Consider the following 25,320-nt stretch of genomic DNA (forward strand, 5'->3'; position numbering starts at 1 on the left):
AGAGTAGTGGGGACTGGAGGTGAAAACCAGGTAAGAAGTTGGCTGATGGGAAAAAAGATGTGAAGGGAGCGAGGTTGTTGCAAGTGGTGCGCGCCAGCAATAGGCACTGATGGTTCTAATTTATACCAACAATTTGGACTGAGACGTCTAATGTAAATTCACAGATGCGAAAGTACTGGGGACGGGCAAGTTAATTTGGCAGCCAAGAACTGACAAAATGATCGAGATTAGAGAGCTCAGCACCACCACCTTCTCAAGAGCAATTAGGGATGGTAATAAATGCTGGCTTTTCCAGTGACACCCACATCCCATCAATGAATAAATAAAGAACAGATGGGTAAGTGGGTGAAACTGGAAAATGAAATTCAATGATAAGTATAAGGTGTTACACATGGGAGCAATAAATACATAGGGTTTACATACTCTCTTGTGTGGTGTTGATCCACCTGAGGGTGAAATTGAGAGTTCAGAAGAAAGAAAGAACTTGGGTTCATAAAGTGCCTTATCATGAAGTTGGGATGTCCGAAAGCCCTTTACAGTTGATGATTTACTTTCAAAGTGCAGTCACTTTTGATTTGTAGGCAGACACACCAGCTGATGATCCCCTGCAAAATCCCACAAACAGCAAATGAATAAATGATCAGATAATGGGGTGTTACTAGACTTATTGCTCACCACTGCCAGTGTAGTAGAGCAGTAACCAACAAATCAAACAGGTTTTGAATTACATTGTTACTTCGGTATAGTGCAAGTCAAAGGATGTCATGTTAAAACTATACAGTGTTCAGATCAGACAGTATCCTTGTGTAATGAAAACAAGAAATGCTGGAAATACTCAGCAGGTCTGGCAGCATCTGTGGAGAGAGAAGCAGAGTTAACATTTCAGGTCAGTGAGGCTTCTTCAGAACTGGCAAATATTAGAAATGTAAAAGGTTGTAAGCAAGTGAAGCAGGGGTGGGGCATGAGATAACAAAGGAGAAGTTCTGCTCTTCTCTCCGACGGGATTTTTGTTCGTCTCTTTTACCTTGTTCACCTTCATTGCTTTCTATTTCCCTCCTGGTGTTTGATAAAGTGTCTACCAAAACTCGTTTTCACAACCACATCTCCTTCCTCAGTGACTGTCTCCGGCTCCGACTTATTCCACGTGGATTCCAAATGCAGTTTCACCCATCATGTTTTGAATCCACCCAGGATTACAGGTTTCTCCGAGAAATACAACGTTCCTCGGACTGCTATTCTCGCCACATCCTGAGATCCACACTCAGTGCTATGCGCCGCCACATGCACACACTGGACCTCTCTCTCCAGCAGCACCATCTCACCTTATCTTAAAGCTGTTCTACTCTGCAGTTTCATTTCATCCTTTGTCTCATCCGACGCATTAACAAAAAACCTTTGTTCTTCCTTTCAGGTGTCAAGGAACGCAAGCTCCAGCAGCTGATGGGGACTAATGCCCCTCCAGATCCTTCTTCCCCTTCACTTCCCTCTGATCCCACCCCTTCTGATCTGGCCCCTTGCCCTGTATTCACTATACCCTCTGACCTCCCCTTCTCTGACGCTGACCATTCTGTACTCAGCAAAGGTCTCCGTTTTATCCCCTTACGCCCCCAACTCAATGAATTTCGCGCTCGGCATGACGTTGAGCTCTTCTTCCGTCCCCTCCGCCTCCGGGCTCACTTCTTTGACCAGGAGTCCTCCCCTGACCAGCAGACCCATTCACCTGCCTCCAACATTCTCCCTCTAGCTCGACCCCACCCCCGGTCTCTTACCCGCTCTTGATCTTTTCATTGAAAACTGTCGGCGAGACATTGGTCGTCTCAATTTCTCTGCCCCCCTCACTCACTCTAACCTGTCCCCCTCTGAACTTGAGGCACTCCGTTCTCTCAGGTCTAACCCCGACATGGTCATCAAACCTGTAGACAAGGATGGTGCTGTTATTGTATGGCGTTCCGGCCTCTACCTTGCAGAGGCTCAGTGCCAACTCTCAGACACTTCTTCCTACCTCCCTCTGGACCATGGCCCCACCAGCGAACATCAAGCCACTGTCCACAGGACTGTCACTGACCTCATCTCCTCTGGAGATCTTCCCTCTACAACTTCCAACCTCATAGTCCTACAATCCCGGACAGCCCACTTCTACCTCCTTCCCAAAATCCACGAACAGGACTGTCCCGGCAGACCCATTGTGTCAGCCTGCCTGCTCCTGCCCCACTGAACTTATTTCTTCCTATCTTGACTCTATCTTTTCTCCGTTGGTCCAGTCACCTTCCACCTACATCCGTGACTCTTCTGACGCCCTACGTCATTTTGACAATTTCCAGTTTCCTGACCCCAATTGCCTCCTCTTCACTATGGACGACCAATCTTTCTACACCTCCAACCCCCACCAGGATGGTTTGAGGGCTCTCTGCTTCTTCCTTGAACAGTGGCCCAACCAGTCCCCATCCACCACCACCCTCCTCCGCCTGGCTGAACTTGTTCTGACATTGAACAACTTCTCCTTCAACTCCACTCAGTTCCTTCAAGCAAAAGGTGTTGCTGTGGGTACCCGCATGGGTCCTAGTTATGCCTGTCTTTTTGTGGGATATGTTGAACATTCCTTGTTCCAGTCCTACTCAGGCCCCCTCCCCCAACTCTTTTTCCAGTACATTGATGACTGTATCAGTGCCGTTTCCTGCTCCTGCCCCGAACCGGAAAACTGTATCAACTCTGCTTCTCTCACCTTTACATGGTCCATCTCCAACACTTCCCTTCCCTTCCTCGACTTCTCTATTTCCATCTCTGGGGATAGGCTGTCTACTAATATCCATTATAAGCCCACCGACTCCCACAGCTACCTCGACTATACTTCTTCACACCCTGCCTCCGCAAGGACTCCATTCCATTCTCCCAGTTTCTCCATCTCTGTCGCATCTGCTCTGATGATGCTACCTTCCATGACGGTGCTTCTGATATGTCTTCCTTTTTCCTCAACTGAGGATTCCCCCCCCCCCACTGTGGTTGACAGGGCCCTCAACCCTGTCCGGCCCATTTCCCGCACCTCTACCCTCACCCCTTCCCCTCCCTCCCGGAACCGTGACAGGGTTTCCCTTGTCCTCACTTTCCACCCCATCAGCCTCCATATCCAAAGGATCATCCTACGCCATTTCTGCCACCTCCAGCCTGATGCCACTACCAAACGCATCTTCCCCTCCCTTCCCCTGTCAGCATTCCGAAGGGATCGCTCCCTCCGTGACACCCTGGTCCACTCCTCCATTACCCCCACCAGCTTGTCCCCTTCCCATGGCACCTTCCCCTGCAATTGCAGGAGGTGTAATACCTGCCCATTTACCTCCTCTCTCCTCACTATCGCAGGCCCCAAACACTCCTTTCAGGTGAAGCAGCGATTTACTTGTACTTCTTTCAATGTAGTATACTGTATTCGCTGCTCACAATGTGGTCTCCTCTACATTGGGGTGACCAAACGTAGACTGGGTGACCGCTTTGCGGAACACTTCCGCTCAGTCCGCAAGCGTGACCCCGAGCTTCCGGTTGCTTGCCATTTTAACACTCCCCCCTGCTCTCATGCTCACATCTCTGTCCTGGGATTGCTGCAGTGTTCCAGTGAACATCAACGCAAGCTTGAGGAACAGCATCTCATTTACCGATTAGGCACACTACAGCCTGCCGGACTGAACATTGAGTTCAATAATTTCAGAGCATGACGGGCCCTCCATTTTACTTTTATTTTTAGTTATTTTCCCTTTTTTAAAATATTTTTTGTTTATTTTTATTTCGTCTTAGTCTGTTCAGTTTGCTTACTCACTATTTTATTTCATGTTTGTACTTGCTGCTGTTCAATTTTAAGTCCGTTAACACCCTATCTGTATTAATGCTTTGTCTTTCAACACACCATTAACATATTATTTACCTTTGCTCCACGACCTTCTGGTCAGCTATTCTGTGACCTTGTCCTGTCTACACTTCTCCTTTGTTATCTCTTGCCCCACCCCCGCTTTACTTGTTTATAACCTTTTACATTTAATCTTGCCAGTTCTGAAGAAGGGTCACTGACCTGAAACGTTAACTCTGCTTCTCTTGCCACAGTTGCTGCCAGACCTGCTGAGTATTTCCAGCATTTCTTGTTTTTATTTCAGTATCTTTGCGTACTGTGGCCAGTATTTTTACTGAGACGTAGGGGACACATGTACACTGGAGAGATTCTGGAGAACAGCCACAGTGTTGGTCCTTGGTGCCATGGGAACTGTATTATGATGAAAGGATAGAAATTATATTTTAGCTTTCAGTCTTCAAAGGCAGAGACGTAGAGAAAAGAAAAAAAAGACTTGCATTCGTATAGTGCCTTTCACAACCACCTCATCTCAAAACGCTTTCCAACAAATGAATACTTTTTTTCTGAAGTGTAGTCATTGTTGTAATGCAGGCAACAAAGCAGCCAGTATGAGCACAGCAAACTCCCACAAGCAGGAATGTGATAATGATCAGATAATCTGTTTTTTGTGATGTTGATTGAGGGATAAATATTGGCCAGGACACTGGGGATAACTGCCCTGCTCTTTTTCAAAATAGTGCCATGGGATCTTTTACATCTACCCAAGCAGTCCTCCATTTAATGTCTCATCCAAAACACAGTAATTCTGATAGTGCAGTGCTCCCTGAGTACTGCACTGGAGTGTCGGCCTTGATTTTTGTGCTGAAGCGCTGGAGTGGGACTTGAACTTGGAACCTTATAACTCAGAGACAAGGGTGTTACCAACTGAGCCACAGCTGACTTCTTAGACCAGATCTTAGATACATATATTACACAGATGAATATATGATTTATATAGCACCTCATCACATCTGTAGGACAACCCAAAGTGTTTCCATCTGATGAATTACTGATGAACTGATAGTGCAAATAGAAATAAATAAGTACGATCTGATAGTCCTTACAGCGACATGGCTGCAGGATGACATAGATTGGGACCTGAATACTGAAGGGTACATGACATTTAGGAAGGACAGGAAGCTAGGGAAAGGTGAAGGTGTGGCTCTTAATTAATGATGGTATTAGCATAATAGAGAGGGATGAACTAAGTTCAGGAAACCAGGATGTAGAAGTAGTTAGGGTAGATATGAAAAATGATAAAGGCAAGAAATCACTTGAGACTGGTGTACAGGCCCCCTAACAATCAAACAGTAGAACGGGGTATACAGGAAGAAATAATGGCAGCTTGTCAGAAAGGTACGGCGATAATCATGGCGGATGTTAATCTCCATATATACTGGAAAAATCAGATGAGCAATGGTAGCCTAGATGAGGAGTTCATAGAATGTTTTCAGGTTAGTTTCTTAGAACAGCATGTTCTGGAGCCAACCAGAGAGCAGGCTATATTAGACCTGGTATTGTGCAATGAAATAGGATTAATTCATGCCCTAATAGTGAAGGTGCTCTTAGGTAGCAGCGATCATAACATGATTGAATTTTACCTTCAGTTTGAGGGAGAGAAGAGTGGGTCTAAGACTAGTATTTTAAACTTAAATAAGGGCATTTATGAGGGCATGAAAGCAGAGCTAACTAAAGTGAACTGGCAAATTGGGTTAAGGGATAGGTCAATAGGGATGCAGTGGCAGACATTTAAGGGTATATTTCAGAATACACAGATTAGATACATTCCAACAAGATGATAATTCCAAGTTGACGACCCACCATTCGTGGTTAACTAAAAACATTAAAGATCATATTAAACTTAAAGGAAAAGCATATAATTGCGCAAAGATGGGTGGCAGGTCAGATGATTGGACACAATATAAAAAGCAGCAAAGAATGACTAAAAGATTAATAAGGAGGGAAAAATTAGAGTACAGGAGAAAGCTAGCTAGAAATATAAAAACAGATAGTAATAGTTTCTATAGATATTTAAGAGAAGAGTTAATAAAGTGAGTGTTGGTCCTACAGAAAGTGAGTGTGGGGAATTAATAAGGGAAAATAAGGAGATGAATTGAACAGGTATTTTGCATTGGTCTTCACTATAGAGGATACAAATAATATTCCAGAAATAGCTGTCAATGAGGAAATGGAAGGGAGGGAGGAACTCAAACAAATTACAATCACCAGGGAATTGTAACTGAGCAAATTATCGGAGCTGCGGGCTGACAAGTCCCCGGGTTCTGATGGACTTCATCCTATGGTCTTAAAAGAAGTGGCTACAGAGATAGTTGATGCGTTGGTTTTAATTTTCCAAAATTCCCTAGATTCGGGGATGGTTTCGTTAGATTAGAAAATAGCAACTTTATTCAGAAAGGGAAGGAGACCGAAAGCAGGAAACTATAGGCCAGTTAGCTTAACATCTGTCATAGGGAAAATACGAGAAGCTATTATTAAAGATGTTATAGCAGGGCATTTAGAAAAATTCAAGGTAATGTTACGACCGAGGCAAGAGGAGTGCACTGTTTATTTTAGTTCCACTTCTCCGCAGGTCACAACGTATATTTAAATGTTTACCCAGTTACTGCTGCAGTCAATTATATACTCTGCTCTGTATCCTAGAATAAAATACACCAACCAGGTTTCTTCAATAAACAACAAAATTATCAGTTTATTATCAAACAAGACTTATCCAGTAACGAAGCAAAGCATTAACACACAGATTGAAATATGAAAGTTTCCTTTTAAAATTCTCCCCCCCCACCCACACACACACACAAATTCTCTCTGCAAAGGTCTGTTACAAAAAAAGCCAAAAAAAAACTTTGGCCAAATATTTGCTAATTCTTGAAGAAAAAAAGAGAAGATATGGAAGGAAGTCAGTTGTCCTTTTTGGCCTAGCATGCAGGTACATGGAGATGAGTCACTGGGATCTTTTCCAAAGCAATTCTTTTCAGGGGGCGTTGAGAATTAAGCTGGCAGATTTTTCCAGCTTCTCAGGAGCTATGCAGCACCAGGGATTTTAGCTCTCCCACACCGGATCTTTGCAGGGTTTCTTTCAAAGAGGTAGAGAAAGAGGTGAGCTGTGTGGTTTCTTTTTCCTTGGCAGGCAAAACAGTTCATACCCCAACTGACTTGAAAACAATATTCAGACTCCAAAACAGAAAGTTGACCTCCATAAACCTTGACATGAGACTTCTCTGTAAACATCTTCTCCAGGTCACCAAGGTTTCTGTTGTTTATTGAGCTTAGATTTTTAGATTTAGAGATACAGCACTGAAACAGGCCCTTCAGCCCACCGAGTCTGTGCCGGCCATTAACCACCCATTTTATACTAATCCTACACTAATCCCATATTCCTACCACATCCTCACTTGTCCCTATATTCCCCTACCACCTATACTAGGGGCAATTTATAATGGCCAATTTACCTATCAACCTGCAAGTCTTTAGGCTGTGGGAGAAAACCGGAGCACCCGGAGGAAACCCACGCACATGATTTCCAGCACAGGTTGTTTTCAAACAATATCTCTGTGTCCTTTCAGTGAAAGGACGACACAGTGGCGCAGTGGTTAGCACCGCAGCCTCACAGCTCCTGCGACTCAAGTTCAGTTCTGGGTACTGCCTGTGTGGAGTTTGCAAGTTCTCCCTGTGTCTGTGTGGGTTTCCGCCGGGTGCTCCGGTTTCCTGCCACAGCCAAAGACTTGCAGGTTGATGGGTAAATTGGCCATTGTAAATTGCCCCTAGTGTAGGTAGGTGGTAGGAGAAAGGTCGGGATGTGGTAGAGAATATGAGGTTAATGTAGGATTAGTATAAATGGGTGGTTGTTGGTCATCACAGACTCGGTGGGCCGAAGGGCCTGTTTCAGTGCAGTATCTCTTGATGAACTGTTAATAGCAAAGCAAAGTCCAGCATTTATGAAATCTTCAGACTTCTAATGAATCCATCTCCCCAATTTAAATGAGTCCTCAAAAAAAAATTAACAAAATATAGAAGCATCTTCGTAACAGTAATCAGGTAGAGTTGACATAGTTTTGTGAAAGGGAAATCATGTTTAACCAATTTATCGGAGTTAGAACCATTACGGCTCAGACGGAGGCCATTCAGCTTATCGTGTCCGTGCCAGCTGAAAAAACTAGCCGCCCAATCTAATCCCACCTTCCAGCACCTGGTCCATAGCCTTGCCGGTTACAGCACTTCAGGTACATGTCCAGGTACCTTTTAAAAGAATTGAGGGTTTCTGCCTCCACCACCATTCCTGACAGTGAATTCCAGACACCCACAACCCCACAACCGTCTGGGTGAGAAGGTTTTTCCTCATGTCCCCTCTAACCCTTCTATCGATCACCTTAAATCTGTGTCCCCTGGTAACTGACCCCTCTGCCAGGGGAAACAGGTCCTTCCTATCTACTCTATCTAGGCCCCTCATAATTTTGTACATCTCAATTACGTCACCCCTCAGCCTCCTCTGTTCTAAGGAAAACAACCCTAGACTATCCAATCTTTCCTCATAGCGGCCACTTTCAAGCCCTGGCAACATACTTGTAAATCTCCTCTGTACTCTCTCCAGAGCAATTATGTCCTTTCTGTAATGTGGTGACCAGAACTGTGTGCAATACTCCAGCTGTGGCCTAACCAGTGTCTTATATGGTTTCAGCATCACATCCCTGCTTTTGTATTCTATACCTTGGCCAATAAAGGAAAGCCTTCTTCACCACCTGTTCTGCCACCTTCAGGGACCTGTTGACATGCACTCCAAGATCTCTCACTTCTTCTACCCCTGTCAATATCCTCCCATTTATTGTGTATTCCCTCGCTTTATTTATCCTCCCCAAATGCATTACCTCACACTTCTCTGGATTGAGTTCCATTTGCCACTTTCCCGCCCACTCAACCAAACCATTGATATCATTCCGGAGTCTACAGCTATCCTCTTCAGTATTGACTATATGGCCAATTTTTGTGTCATCAGCAAATTTCCCAATTCTGCCTCCCAGATTTAAGTTCAAATCATTAATATATACCACAAACAGCAAAGGACACAACACTGAGCCCTGTGGAACGCCACTGGAAACAGTTTTTCATTCACAAAAACATCCGTCGACCACTACCCTTTGTTTCCTGTCCCTGAGCCAATTCTGGATCCAACTTGCCACATTCCCCTGGGCTTTTATTTTACTGACCAGTCTGCCATGTGGGCCCTTGTCAAATGCCTTACTAAAATCCATGCAGACCACATCCACTGCACCTCCCTCATCAATCCTCCCTGTCACTTCCTCAAAAAACTCAATCAAGTTAGTAAGACATGACCTTCCCCTAACAAATCCATGTTGACTATCCCTGCTTAATCCCTGCCTCTCTAAGTGGCAGTTTATCCTGTCCCTCAGAATTGATTCTAACAATTTGCACACCACCGAGGTCAGACTGACTGGCCTATAATTATTTGTCTTATCCCTTGTACCCTTTTTAAACAATGTTACAACATTTGCAGACCTCCAATCATCTGGTACTTCACCTGTACCTAGTGAGGATTTGAAGACGATCCTCAGCGCATCCACTATTTCCTCCCTGGCTTCCCTTAACAACCTGGGATGCAATCCATCCAGTCCTGGGAATCTATCCACTTTCAAGCATGTCAGACCCTCTAGTACTTCCTCTCTCATGCTTATCATATCTAATATTTTACACTCCTCTTTAACTACCATGACTGCATCAACCCGCTCCTTTGTGAAGACAGAGGCAAAGTACTCATTAAGAACCCTGCAGACATCTGCATCCACACATAAGTTCCCTTGTATATCTCTGATAGGCCCTACCCTTTCCTTATTTATCCTCTTGAGTTCTTTGAAGAAGTAACACGTGCTGTGCATAAAGGAGAACCAGTGTATGTACTGTACTTAGATTTCCTGAAGGCATTTGATAAAATGCCACATCAAAGGTTATTGCAGAAAATAAAAGCTCATGGTGTAGGGGGTAACATATTGGCAATGGATAAAAGATTGGTTAGCTAAGAAGAAAATGAGAGTAGGCATAAATGGGTCATTTTCTGGTTGGCAAGATGTAACGAGTGCTGTGCCACAGGGATCAGTGCTGGGGCCTCAACTTCTTAAAATTTATATAAATGACTTGGATGAAGGGACCAAAGCTAAATTTTCTGATGACACAAAGATAGGTCGGAAAATAAGCTGTGAAGAGGACGTAAGGAGGCTACAAAGGGATATAGATAGGTTAAGTGAGTGGGCAAAGTTCTGGCAAATGGAGTATAATGTGGGAAAATGTGAAATTGTCCATTTTGTCAGGAAGAATGAAAAAGAAGCATATTATCTAAATGGTGAGAGATTGCAGAGCTCTGAGATGCAGAGGGATCTTGGTGTCCTAGTGCATGAATCGCAAAAGGTTAGTATGCAGGTTCAGCAAGTAATTAGGAAAGCTAATAGAATGTGATTGTTTATTGTGAGGGGAATTGAATACAAAAGTAGGGAGATTATGCTACAGTTATATAAGGCATTGGTGAGACCACATCTGGAGTACTGTGTACAGTACTGATCTCCTAATTTAAGGAAGGATGTAAATGCGTTGGAAGCAGTTCTGAAAAGGTTTACTAGACTAATACCTGGAATGGGTTGGTTGTCTTATGAGGAAAGGTTGGACGGGCTAGGCTTGTATCGCTGGAGTTTAGAAGAGTAAGAGGCGACGTGATTGAAACATAAAAGATCCTTAGGGTCTTGGAAGGGTGGATGTGGAAAGGATGTTTCCTCTTGTGGGAGAATCTAGAACTACTAGGAGTCACTGTTTAAAAATAAGGGGTCGGCCATTTCAGACAGAGATGAGGAGAAATTTTTGCTCTGAGGGTCGTGAGTCTTTGGAATTCTCTTCCTCAAAAGGTGGTGGAAGAAGAGTCTTTGAATATTTTTAAGGCAGAGGTAGATAGGTGCTTGATAAACAAGGGGGTGAAAGGTTATTGGGGGTAGGCGGGAATGTGGAGTTGAGGTTACAATCAGATCAGCCATGATCTTATTGAATGGCGGAGCTGGCTCGATGGGCCAAGTGGCCTACTCCTGCTCCTAATTCGTATGTTTATATGTATGTACGTTTGTAGGTACTTGAATTTTTATGTCCATCTGAAAATTGCTGTTTTCAGAAGACCACCCCAATATTGATCACTCGGGGTGAAGAAATGCTTCCTGGCGTCAGTCCTTGACTTGCATTCCACCTACATCTAGGTCCCCTTGTCCTGCATGTGGTGGTTTAACTTGAATTAGTGCTCTGGATTAAGCGTTTATACAGAGTGTCCTCTTATCATAGAATCATGGAAATTTACAGGATGGAAGGAGGCCATTTGGCCCATCATGCCTGTGCTGGCTGACAAGGAGCCATCCAGCCTAATCCCACTTTCCAGCTCTTGGTCCGTAGCCTTGTAGGTTATGGCAATTCAAGTGCATATCCAAGTACTTTTTAAATGTTATGAGGGTTTCTGCCTCTACCACCCTTTCAGACAGTGAGTTCCAGATCCCGACCACCCTCTGGTGAAACAAATTCCCCTCTGATCCCCTCTAAACCTCCTACTTCTTACCCTAAATCTATGCCCCCTGGTTATGGACCCCTCAACCAAGGGGAACAGGTCCTTCCTATCCTCTCTATCTAAATTCCTCATAATTTAATACACTTCAATTCTATGTTTCTATAGGGGCAAAAGGGATCAAAGGATATGGGGCGAAAGCAGGAACAGGTTACTGAGTTGGATGATCAGCCATGATCATAATAAAAATAAATGGTGGAGCAGGCTCGAAGGGCCAAATGGCCTACTCCTGCTCCTTGTTTCTATGTTTCTCCCCTCAGCCTCTTCTGTTCCAAAGAAAACAACCCGAGCCAATCCAGTCTTTTCCTCATAACTGAAATTCTCCAACATCCTCATAAATTTCCTCTGTACCCTCTCTAGTGCATTCACATCTTTTCTTTAGTGCAGTGACCAGAACTGCACGCAGTACTCCAACTGTGGCCTAGCTAATGTTTTATACAGTGCCAGCATAACTCCAGTGCTCTTGTATTCTCTGCCTCGGCTAATAAAGGCAAATATCCTGTATGCCTTTTCACCACTCTGTCTACCTGTTCAGTCACCTTCAGGGATCTTCTCTTTCAGCCTCATCTTTAGCTAGTTTGATACCATTTATTGCACATGTAAACCTTGTCTGGGTCAGTGCCTGGATTCAGTGGGGAAAAGCAAGGAGCAAACTGTTAGTCCTAATTGGTCCAAATAAACTGCAGTATGTTCCACTACTTCTACTTTCTAGCTATCTTCCGCTTTGCCACCCAGTTTCTTTGTCTCTTAGACTCTCACTGACAGGAAATTATGACAAGAAAAGAAATGGATCAGGAACAACATCAACTTGTATTTATCTAGCATCTTTGACATAATAACGTGTCTCATGGTGCTGCACCGGAGCTTCATAAAACAAAATTTGGCACTGAGCCACATATAGAACATAGAACAGTACAGCACAGTACAGGCCCTTCGGCCCACGATGTTGTGCCGAACCTTTAACCTACTCGAAGATCAAACTAACTACCTACCCTTCATTCTACTATCATCCATGTACCTATCCAAGAGTCGCTTAAATGTCCCTAATGTATCTGCTTCTACTACCACCGCTGGCAGTGCATTCCACGCACCCACCACTAAAGAGATATTAGAGCAGATGACTAGAAGAGGTAAGGTTTAAGGAGCATCTTAGAGGAGGAAAGACAAGTGGAGATGTTTAAGGAGGGAATTCCAGAGCTTAGGGCTTGGGCAGCTGCAGGCAGTGTCACCAATGGTGAAGCAATTAAAATCGGGGATGCTCAAGAGACCTGGATTAGAAGAACACAGATATTTCAGAGAGTTGTGGGGTTGGAGGAGGTTACAGAGGTAGGGAATGCAAGGCCATGAAGGGATTTGAAAACAAGGATGAGAATTTTAAAATTGAGGCTTTGCTTAACCGGGAGCCAATATAGGTCAGCGAGTGCAGGGGTGATAGGTGAATGGGACATGGGGCGAGTTAGGACATGGACAGCTGGGTTTAGGATGACCTCAAGTCTACAGAGCAGAGAGAATATGGCATTTCTCTCGTGGCCCTTCATCAGAACTGATCAGCAACTACTAATAAAGCTTGACTGGAAAATTTTAGTGTAAAGTAATTATGAATGTTTCATGTGATGCAGAGCTCTAGTCAGGAGTTAGCAAGTTTCAAATAAATAGTATTGAAGTGTTGTGTAGAATTGCCTGATGTAAAACAACTTTAATTTTATCAGTAAATTTAAGGCTGATATTTTACGGCCCCCCCCCCCCACCCCACACGAGCAGGCTGCTGGCTGGGTGGGGGTGGGGAGGGTGCTGTAAAATTGAGTGGGAGGCGGGTTCACTGTTCCTGAACCCTTCCCGCCCATCTGCAATTTTACGTGGGACGGTGGCGGTGAGAAATGGCCCACCCGCCCCAGGCCGATCAAGGCCCATAAGTGGCCAATTAACTGTCACTTAAAGGCCTCCTCCCACCTCCGCTGACGGCTCAGGCTCCCAGAACTCCACCAGGCCTTCTTGCAGGCGGAGGGGGGGGGGGGTGCCCTTCTGATCGGGCACCCTGTGGCATGGAGGGCCCCCCACGACCCAACCGCCCCTACTGCTCAACATTTTCCCGCACCCCACCCCCAACCGACACCCACCCAATTGTCCCCGGCGAGGCCCCAAAAGTTTAGTTTGGTTCCAGGGCCGTCGTCTCTCTTGCTTCTGTTGGCTGGGTGCAGTTCCAGCAGTAGTTACTGCTCCTGGTGGCACTGCTGGGACTAAGAGCTGTCGGCCTACTGATTGGCAGGCACTAAGCGGGACTTCCTGCCTCAGAGAGGTGGAGCCCTGCCAAAGGCCGATTAAGGGCCTGGGGAATGTAAAATCCTGGCCTGGCTCCCCAGGCCCAGTGGAGGTGAACTCGCCACCGACCTTTTTGGCCGTTGCCCGGGCCTCCCGCCCAACGTAAAATTCTGGCCTAAGAGTCATCAGTATTTACCACTTCTAAATCAATGTGCAAAAAAAGCCAAATTTAATTTTATAAAATTGTCTGGATTCAGTGGGGAAAAGCAGCAAGCAAATAAGAAACAAACAGTTAGCCCTAATTGGTGCAGATAGACTGAGGTATCTTGCAACACTTCTATTCCTCACTATCTTTCTCTACTTCCCACAACTTATTTGTCCTTTAATTTCTCTCAGACCCTTAGTGTTTTCCCCCAGCCTCTCTGTATCTCTCCGCCCACTCTTTTTTCTCTTATCCCTAAATCTCTCCCTCCTTCTCGACTTTCTTTGTCTCCATCTTTCTGTCTCTCTCCTTTCTGTCGTTCCACTTTCTCATTCTTCTCCTTTTTCTCTCTCTTCCTCTCCCTCTTTTCCTCTCTTTCCCTAGTCTTTCTTTATCTCTTTCCAGCTTCTCTGTCACCCCTCTTTCTCTCTGCTCACTTTCTTTCTCTCTCTCCCCAGGTTTTCCCTTTCTGCAGTCTCCCTCCTGTTTCTCTTTCTCTCTCCCATTGCACTCTCTCACTTGCCTAATCTCTCTTTTCCCCCACCCTCTCTGTCTACCATCCTCAGGCTTGCAAAGCACAATGCATCTGTCTCCCCATTTCTCTTTCCTTGATGATCATTATTTCTTTTCTTTCCGGGAGTCAAATATCTGATGTGGTAATTCCAAATGGGAGAGCTGTGGGGAAAGTACAACGAATTTTCAAAGGGAACCTCTGTGGTTTAATGACCTAAAATTCACCATGCGTGCATTGCAGCTTTGAGCAAATATTCAGTAACTGGCCAGATGGAGCTTGACTTTTCAGCTTTGCACGGCTGAACACTATTTGATATCATCTTTCATTCCAATCAGTACTTTCTTGGAGCTTCTCAAAGTTCCTTTGTAGCTGGTGAATTCTCAAGTAGATCGGGCCTTTTGATAACTCTTTTTCATTTTGAATACTCCCTGTTTCTGATTTTTTTTAAATCTCTTATCGTTTTATCTCCATGTATATCTTGTTTTCTCTCTATCACCTTGTCTATCTCTCCTGTTCTGTCTTTTTCAATGTCCTTGTCTTGTTTTCCCTCTCCTCTTCCTCTGTCTCTCTCTCGCTGTCTTACACTTTCCTATAACTTTCTCAGTCTTTGCTCTTTCTCGTCTCTGCCTTCCTGTTTCTCTAACCTTTTCCCCATTCTCTGTCTGGCTGTCTCACTGTGGCTGTCCTGGTCTGTCACTCTCTCCTTTTTGTCTCTGTATCACTCACTGAGCACAACTGTTAAAGGACAGTACCTTTGTTAGAAGAATAAGTATCAGCAGCAAGGGGAAGGAAGGACATTTCACTTGAGAAGACACACCCAAATGAGATTTGCCCCTTTTTAATTGTATCAGGTTTTGATTTTAGTGCCATAATTTAAAAAAACTCTGGGTTTCACTGCCTGAGAGTGTGATGGAGGCAGATTCAATTGTGGCTTTCAAAAGGGAATTGGATAATTATCTGAACAGAAAAACATATGCAAGGCTGCGGGGTAAATTCAGGGGAGTGGGACTAGTTGAGTTGCTCTCGCAAAGAGCTGGCATGGACATGATGGGCCGAATGGCCTCCTGTGTTATAATCAATCTAAGATTCTATGAGTCCCTAACCACCTGTGTGCTATAGAAACTTTGGTAAATAGCAGTAAATCAACAGATAAGAGAAGTAATATTTTTTGCCAATTTTCTCTTTTCCCACCTACACTCCAACTCCTTGTTGGAGTACTCTTCCACAACTGCTAATTGCTCTTTTGTACCTCATTCAAGTGGGAAAATAGTCAAGTAATGAGCAACAACAAAATATTTCTTCTGAGAATAGGGACCACAACTAAGTCGCATCCTGTCTGTGCACATAGAATCTTACAGCACAGTAGGAAGCCATTCAGTCCATCTTGCCGGTACTAGCTCTTTGAAAGGGCTATCTAATTAGTCCCCAACTCCCTATATGGCTTTCCTCCATAGCTCTGCAGTTTGTTCCCCCTTCAGGTATTTATCCAATTACCATTTGAAAGTTGCCATTGAACCTTCTTCCACCACCCTTTCAGGCAGAGCATCCCAGATCATCATAACTCGCTACGTAAAAAACAAAATTCCTTTTCTCCTCCCGGTTCTTATTCTTATTATCTTCATGGAGTATCTTCGAGAACACAGGGTGCTACAGTACCCTATAATATTGTTTTGTTAATTAATCCAGTCAAAGAATGTTCTAGAATTTGTTATAATGTCCTTCAATGTTCTGGCAAGGATTGGCAAATCTCTCTGGAAGCTTCTGAGAGTAAAGCTAGGGACATTGTAGTTTGTTCTAGCTGTTATTCCTACCTCAGTCAGGGTGCTAGAATTGGTCGAACTCTCCTTGGTCTAGAAAAGGAAGGATGGTGGGGGGAGCAAAACATCTCCCCAGGATTTGACTCCTCAACATTGCCCTGTGGCACTGCTGGAAAACACATGGACAGTGCCTGTGCTGCCCTTCATGGTGTAATAGAATGCCCACACTCATGGGGTGGGTTGGGGGGTGCGGTGATCAAACATGCTGAGAAGCTGTGTAAATGAGTAGATGGAGGACTCGGGGGGCCCCTCATGCTCAGTGTCACTCCACGTTGCTGGCAGCTGGGCAAATATTCCCGCTAGCCTGCACAACTGCACAGCAGACTGGAAGGTGAAGGGCAGGATTTCATGGCGCAAAAATAATTTAAAGGGACTGCGCACTGGGAAAACTGGCCATTCGCAACTACTAAATTTTAAAGGGAACATTGCAAATGACCTCCTGTGTGCCTTGAAATAACTGCTGGGAAGTCCATGGGCACAGAGTGAGTGTGTGGAAAGAGAGGCAGTTGGGTGGGATTAGAGCAAAGAAGGTGAAAGCTGATTGCAAGGAGACATATACAGAAGAGAGGAGAGAACAGTAGTTGTGGAGAGAATGAAGGAAGAATCTGACTGGATGCAGAATGTCCTCAGGCAGAAGGAAAAGGGAGCGACAGGAAAGAGAAGTAATGTGGGTAACTTCCCCTTTATCAACTGGGATAGTCTTAGTGCAAAAGGCTTAAAGGGGGCGGAATTCCTAAAATGCATCCAGGAGAGCTTTTTGAGCCAGCACGTAGAAAGTCCTACAAGAGAAGGGGCAGTACTGGACCTAATCCTAGGGAATGAAGCTGGACAAGTAGTAGAAGTGTCAGTGGGAGAGCATTTTGGGGATAGTGACCGTAACTCTGTAAGATTTAAGGTAATTATGGAAAAGGACAGAGGGACCAGAAATAGAGGTACTGAATTGGGGGAAGGCCGATTTCAATATGATAAAACAGGATCTGGCCAAAGTGGACTGGGAGCAGCTGCTTGAAGGAAAGTCTACATCAGACCACTGGGAGTCATTCAAAAAGGACATAGAGTTCAGAGCCAACATGTTCCCGTAAAGGTGAAGGGTAGGACCAACAAGTCCAGGGAACCCTGAATGCCAAGGGATATAGTGGATTGGATAAGGGGAAAAAAGGAGGCTTATGGCAGATTCGAAGCGCTGAAAACAGCAGAGGCCCTAGAGGAATATAGAGAGTGTAGGGGGGGTACTTAAAAAAAGTAATTAGGAAAGCGAAGAGGGGACATGAAAAAACGCTGGCAGGCAAGATAAAGGAAAATACTAAGTATATTAAGGGCAAGAAGATAACCAGGGAAAGAGTAGGGCCCATTAGGGACCAAAGTGGCAATCTGTGTGTGGAGCCAGAGGACATAGGTGAGGTTTTAAATGATTACTTTTCATCTGTGTTCACTATGGAGAAGGATGATGTAGGTGTAGAGATCAGGGAAGGGGATTGTGATATACTTGAACATATTAACATTGAAAGGGAGGAAGAATTAGCTGTTTTAGTGGGCTTAAAAATGGATAAATCCCCAGGCTGTTATGTGAGGCAAGGGAGGAGATGCAGGGGTTCAGACACAAATTTTCAAATCCTCTCTGGCCACAGGAGAGGTACCAGAGGACTGGAGGACAGCAAATGTGATACCATTATTCAAGAAGGGTAGCAGGGACAAACCAGGTAATTACAGGCCAGTGAGTCTAACATCAGTGGTAGGAAACTATTAGAAACAATTCTGAGCGACAGGATTAATCTCCACTTAGAGAGGCAGGGATTAATCAGGGATAGTCAGCATGGCTTTGTCAGGGGGAGACTGTGTCTAACTAACTTGATTGAATTTTTTGAGGAGGTGACTGGATGTGTAGATGAGGGTAAAGCAGTTGATGTAGTCTACATGGGCTTCAGTAAGGCTTTTGGTAAGGTCCCACATGGGAGATTGGTTAAGAAAGGTAAGAGTCCATGGGATCCAGAGCAATTTGGCAAATTGGATCCAAAATTGACTTAGTGGCAGGAGGCAGAGGGTAATGGTCGAGGATTGTTTTTGCGAGTGGAATCCCATGACCAGTGGTGTACCACAGGGATCAGTGCTGGGACCCTTGCTGTTTGTAGTATGCATTAATGATTTAGGCATGTATACAGGAAGTATGATCAGTAAGTTCGTAGATGACATGAAAATTGGTGTCATAAATAGTGAGGAGGAAAGCCTTAGATTGTAGGTCGATATAGATGGACTGGTAAGCTGGGCGGAGCAGTGGCAATTGGAATTTAATCCTGAGAAGTGTGAGGTGATGCATTGTGGGAGGACTAACAAGGCAAGGGAATATACAATGGATGGTAGGACCCTAGGAAGTACAGAGGGTCAGAGACACTTGGTGTACTTGTCCATAGATCACTGAAGGCAGCAGCACAGGTAGATAAGGTGGTTAGGAAGGCATATGGGATACTTGCCTTTATTAGCTGAGGCATAAGAGCAGGCAGGTTATGATGGAGCTGTATAAAACGCTAGTTAGGCCACAGCTGGAGTACTGTGTACAGTTCTGGTCACCACACTATAGGAAGGATGTGATTGCACTGGAGAGGGTGCAGAGAAGATTCACCAGGATGTTGCCTGGGCTGGAACATTTTAGCTATGAAGAGAGACTGAAAAGGCTAGGGTTGTTTCCCTTGGCGCAGAGAAGGCTGAGGGGGGACCTGATTGAGGTATACAAAATTATGAGGGGCATTGATAGGTTAGATAGGAAGAAACTTTTTCCCTTAGTGGAGGGGTCAATAACCAGGGACATAGATTTAAGGTAAGGGGCAGGAGGTTTAGAGGGGATAAATCTTTCACCCAGAGGGTGGTTGGAATCTGGAACACACTGCCTGAAGGGGTGGTAGAGGCAGGAACCCTCACAACATTTAAGAAGTATTTAGATGAGCACTTGAAATGCCATAGCATACAAGGCTACGGGCCATGTGCTGGAAAATGGGATTAGAATAGTTAGGTGCTTGATGGCCGGCACAAAGACGATGGGCCGAAGGGCCTGTTTCTGTGCTGTATGACTCTATGTTTCTATGACTCTAAAAAGGTATAGAAAAAGGCGAGACAGGGGTGAAGATGAGAGACTGAGAGTGTAATGTACAGTGTGTCAGACCCACCTGAGATTAAGTGGCTAACTTTCAGCTGTTGTTGTACGTAAGATGCTGGCCTACCTAGAGAAGTAGACAAGAGCCACTATCCTGTGGGGCAGTGCATTAGGGCATCAGTAAACTGTAAAGCCTGGATCCTTACTTTTTGTCATCTTGACCTTCAGCTTTTCCAATGGTCTTCTCATTGACTTCTTCATCTCCCCTCAGCATAAAGTACAACTCACCCAGACCTACGATACTGAAATCCAATCCTGTGCTAAGTCCTCCCGTGTCCTCACTGGCTGCCGCTAGCTCCCTGTTTATCTCCTGAGCCTACCAACACAGTATGCTCCAGCCATGATTGACAGATTTTTATTAGGTAACAGTATCAACAGATATGGAGCAAAGGTGGGAAAATGTCATTGAGGTACAGATCAGCTATAATCTAATTGACGCAACAGGTTGTACCTAAGTTTTATTCCAATGTCCCCACTTGTATACTACACTATTTCAAGTTTACTGTCTCCTTCCTCTGCAGATCCCTTGGCCACCACATCCCTACTGCCTGGTATAGTCACCATTAACCCCTCCACACTCTTCCCATCCTGAACATAATCTAGCTCTTCGATTATGCTTTCAGACACCTTCCCTAGCTGTTACCCCAATGTCTGCTTGATGTGTTTGCCTCTTCCCCCAGTGAAATGCCCTGGGACATTTGACAACATTAGACCTTATGTAATGCTCTTTACTTTGTTAAAGTAATCAGTACCCAATGTCACTAAAACTGATGATCTGGTTATTATCCCATTGCTGTTTTTGGGATCTTGCCATTCCCAAATTGACTGCTCTGTTTCATATATTACAACAGTGACGACACTTCAAAAGTACTTCATTGGCTCTATATGAAACACCAACTTCATTCAGTTCTTTTCATCTTAATGACATGAAATGAGAAATCCAGGTTAGTGTTAGGAGATAGTGCTCAAGCTGCCAGCTCAGCAGCTCTCCTGGTGCTTGCCATTTGACGCAAATAGAAATGAAGGGGATTGTTGAGACTAGTGGCAACTCATGAAACTATTGAGTGACTGCGGAGGTATGATAGCCCACAGGAGCTGTTTGCTCTTGTACCAGTCTGCAGCTATGATATAAATAAAGACTTGCATTCATACCTCAGGATGGTCCAAAGCGCTATACAGCCAATTGAGTACTTTTGACATGTAGCCACTATTGTCATGTAGGAAATGCAGCAGTCATTTGCACACAGCAAGCTCCCGCAAAGAGCAAGATCTGTTTTCGTGATATTGGTTGGGGATAAATATTGGCCAGGATACCAGGGAAAACTCCCTTGCTCTTCTTCGAAATCGTGCCATTGGGTTTTTTTTAATTCATTCAAGAGCGTTGCTGGTGAGGTATCCCTAATTACGCTTGAAGTGGTGATCATGAGCCACATCAACCCAAGAGGACAGACAGGACCTTGGTTTAAAATCTCGGCACATCCGACAATGCAGCACTCCCTCAGCACTACATTGGAATGTCAGCCTAGATTTTCTGCATAAGTCTCTGGCATCATAGAGTCATAATGGCACTGAAGGCGGCTATTCAGCCCATCGAGTCTATGTCAGCTTTCTGTAGAGAAATCCAATTAGTCCCATTACCTGGCTCTATCCCCATATCCCTGTAGATTTATTTCCCTCTTGTGCCCATCCAACTTCCTTTTGAAATTATGAATCGTCTCCGTTTCTACCACTCTCGTAGACAGTGAGTTCCAGGTCATTACCGCACACTGCATAAAAAAATTCTTCTTCACATCCCCCCTACATCTCTTTCCCAAAACCTTAAATCTGTGTTGCCTAGTCCTTGTACCTTCAGCTAATGGGAATAGCTTTTTTTTTTTGTCTACCCTATTCAAACCTGTCAGGATCTTGTACACCTCTATCAAATATCTCCTCATTGTCCTTTTCTCCAAGGAGAACAACCCCCAACCCCTAACATTCTAGCTAAAATCCCTCATTCCTAGAACCATTCTGGTAAATCTCCTTTGCACCCTCACAAGGACCCTCACATCCTTCCTAAAGTGTGGTGACCAGAACTGGATGCAATACTCTAATTGTGTCCTAGCCAGAGCTTTATAAAGGTTCAGTATACCTCCCTGCTTTTGTACTCAATATCTCTAATTATGATGCCCAAGGTCCCATATGCTTTGTTAACTACTCTCTTAATATGTCCTTCCGCCTTTGAAGATCTATGCATATGAATCTGAAGGTCTCTCTGTCCCTGCACATTTTTTAGAACTGTACCGTTTAGTCTGTATTGTCTCTCCCTATCCCTTTTGTCAAAATACAACGCCTCACATTTTTCTGCATTAAATTCCATCTGCCACTTCTCTGCCCATTCTGCTAGCCTATCTATTTCCTGTCGCAGTTGATTAGTATCATCCTCACTGTCTGCCACACCTCCAAGTTTGGTATCATCAGCAAATTTTGAAATTTTACTCTATATTCCAATACCCAAGTCATTTATTTATTTATATATATATATATATATATATATATATATATAAAAAAATGTGTGTAAAAAAACAGTGGTCCTAGCACTGACCCTTGGGGAATGCTGCTGTCTACCATCCTCCAGTCTGAAAAACAACCATTTATTACGACTCTCTGTTTTCTGTCCTTAAGCCAATTTTTTATCTGAGCTGACTCTGACCCTCCTATTCCATGAGCCTCAATTTTGGTAAATAACCTTTTATGTGGTACTTTGTCAAATGCTTTCTTAAAACCCATATAGACAACATCCATTGTTTTCCCTTCATCAACCCTCTCTGTTACCTCATCAAAAAAAATCAATTCTATTAATCAAGCACGATCTACTTTTTACAAATCTATGTTGGCTCTCCCTAATTAACTCAAACCTCTCCAAGTGCCTATTAATTTTATTCCCTGATTATTGTTTCCAAAATTTTACCCACAACAGATATTAAACCAACTGACCTCTAGTTGCTAGGACTGTCCTTACACCCTTTCCTGAATAAGGGTGTCACATTTGCCACTCTCCAATCCTTTGGCATCTCCTCCATATCTAGGGAAGATTGGCAATCCCTTCCACTCACACCTCCTTTAGCAAACTAGGATGCAAGCCATCCGGACCAGGTGACTTATCCACTCTAAGCACAGCCAGCCTTTCCAGTACATTCTGCCTATCAGTTTTCACCCCATCCATTACCTCTACCATCTCCAGTTCTACTGATATTTTGCTAGCATCCTCTTCTTTAGTAAACACTGATACAAACTATTCAAGTCTTGCCCTGTCCCTCTAAGCATGTATTCCATTCTTTGTCCCTGATAGGCCCCACTCCATCTCTTACTACTTACATGCTGATAGAAGATTTTTGGGCTCTCTTTTATGTTGACTGCCATTCTACTCCAACTGTGTCAGTCATATTTTCCTGTTTACCTCCCCTCTCAATTTATTTGGCCTTGCTCTCACTTGACATGCATCATAAGCCATCTTTTTGTTGTTTCATCATAAACTCTTATCTCCCTCATCATCTAAGGAGAGTCCTGGCTTTGGTTCTCTTACCTTTCACCCTTGTTGGAATGTACCTAGCCTGTACCTGAAACATCTCTTCCTTAAAAGTCACCCATTGTTATGTTACAGTTTTTTTTCCCCCTGTTAGTCTTTGCTGGACTTGAACCTATGGTCATCTGACTTACAGATGAGTGTGCTGCCAACTGAACCACAGTTGATGCCTAGCTTCTGCTGCCACTGAAAAGATTTTTTTAAAAATGAGTGTTAGCTGTGAGGCACTGTAGCTTTAAGATCAAATTCCACACCCTCCCTTCCCTGTGCTGCAATAACCCTGGTAATCAAATCACCGTGTGAATAAGCCTGTGATGGCTGCTGACCAAGTCTTTTTTAACATTTGTAAACTATTAGCACAAAAGCCAAATAAAAAAATAAAAGGTCTGCCTCCTGTTTCACTAATACTTATGCTGGTGAAATTTAATTTTGTTAGGGCTCAACGCTAAGAGAGAATTTTTTTGTTTAATCGAAGGGGTCCTATTCAGTTGTGCAACAATATAGCTGAGGCATCCACGTGGGCCCCAGCACGCAGCCTAGCAACAGAAAAGCATTTTCTTTCTTGGGTGAATTTTGTGAGGCATTCTAGTGCTGGGGAATGGAACACTTTCCTAATTCAGACCGCTATCAGACACTCGCCGGTTGGGTGCAGTGGGGTTAGCTGTAGAGTGAAGCTCTCTCTACTCCTCCAGCACGCCTCAACTCCCAGGGGCTGATCTAATTGAAGTGTTTAAGATGATTCAAGGCATTGATGGGGTAGATAGAGGGAAATATTTCCTGTGGTAGGGGAGTCCAGAACAAGGGGGCACCACTTATTACTAGAGCTAGGCCGGCTGATTAGAGGTGATGCCAGAAACACTTCTTCATCCAAAGGGTAGTGGAAATCTGGAACTCCCTCTCCCAAAAAGCTGTTGAGGCTTGTGGGGAGGAGGGAGGATGGTGTGGTGGGGGGCAGTGGTGGGGGGGGGACAGGAGTCCATTCAAAATTTTGAAACTGAAATTAACAGATTTTTGTCAGACATGGTTACTAAGGGCTATAAAACCCAGGCAGATTTAACTGAATGGTAGAACAAGTTTGTGGGGCTGAAGGGCCTTCACCTGTTCCTATATTTCGAACTTAAGTGTTTGCCCTAGTGCAGCATTGCGACATTACTGACACCTTGGAGCACTTTTTAAATGCTCGTGATTCATGCGAGAAGTTTAAATATGTAGAAAGCTCTATTGAAAAGTCCTGTGTGCATCACAGATGTTCTTTTTAAAAGAATAAGTCTGGAAATCATGGAGCTGTGACGTTTTCCATTTCCGACTTCGCCAATCCTGTGGCCAATCTGAGTGACAGGAGGTTTCCCTTTAAGAGAATTATAAAATAAACTCTAGTTGGAAGTCCTCCTCTGCGGAGACCTACAAAGATTTCATCTAACAGCTTGTGTATATATACCACCTTTAATACAGAAAAACATCCAAGGTGCTTCAAAGGAATGTTATCAGATAAAACTCGAGGGCTGAGTTAAAGCTTGGTCAGAGGTAGATATTAAGGTGGAATGAGAAGTGAAGAGAAAGAGAAGTTTAGGGAGGGGATTCCAGAAATTAGTGCCTAGGCAGCTGAAGGTATAGCCATCAATGATTGTACAAAGGAAGTGGGGATACACAGGAGGCGTGCAGAGATCTCGGAGGGCTGGAGGAGGTTACAGAGATGGGGAGGGGTGAGGCCATGGAGAGATTTAAACATGAGGGTGAGAATTTAAATTGGAGGTGTTGGGGGATGAGGAGCCAATATAGCTCTGTGACACACCATCGGCATATACACATACATACACCACATGTACATACGCATAACACACACAAACACTAATTGCAGATGTCAGGTAAAGACATACCCTGTTGAGGTAATTGCCATTGATTGTTGCACAGTTGTCTTTTCCTCGGCTGGTTTGACACTGCCTTTTATCATAGAGTGCCCCTTCACCACCCTCCCAACCCATCACCCTATCCCCGCCCACCCCATCACCATGTGTTCAGCTGCACAAAATATATTCCAGCACAGACACGATGGGCTGAATGGCCTCCTTCTGTGCCATATATATTCTATATTTCTGTGCCTGAATCAGAAGGTTGTGAATTCAAACCCTGCTATCTATCACCCAGCCTGATCCTACGGAAGGCTGTTGGAGTTGTTGTCCTGAATCAGATGAGAGATTAAACTAAGGCTACATCCGACCTATGTTGAAGAATGTGCAGACCCTATGACCCTATTAAAGGAAGATCAGGGATTTCAGGTGCCTTGACTAACATCCCTTCCTCAACCAACACAACCAGGAATAGATTCCTTCAA

At 44.2% G+C, this 25,320-nt stretch overlaps 1 protein-coding gene across 3 annotated transcripts in view; it reads left to right on the forward strand.

Annotated features, from left to right (window-relative positions):
• Positions 1-25,320, forward strand: part of si:dkey-16j16.4 (uncharacterized) — a 154,094-nt gene that overhangs the window by 122,996 nt on the left and 5,778 nt on the right. The gene's annotated exons all lie outside the window — the stretch shown is intronic.

The sequence above is a fragment of the Heterodontus francisci genome, chromosome 3 (assembly GCF_036365525.1).
Source record: "Heterodontus francisci isolate sHetFra1 chromosome 3, sHetFra1.hap1, whole genome shotgun sequence".
In the NCBI taxonomy this organism is placed as follows: Eukaryota; Metazoa; Chordata; class Chondrichthyes; order Heterodontiformes; family Heterodontidae; genus Heterodontus; species Heterodontus francisci.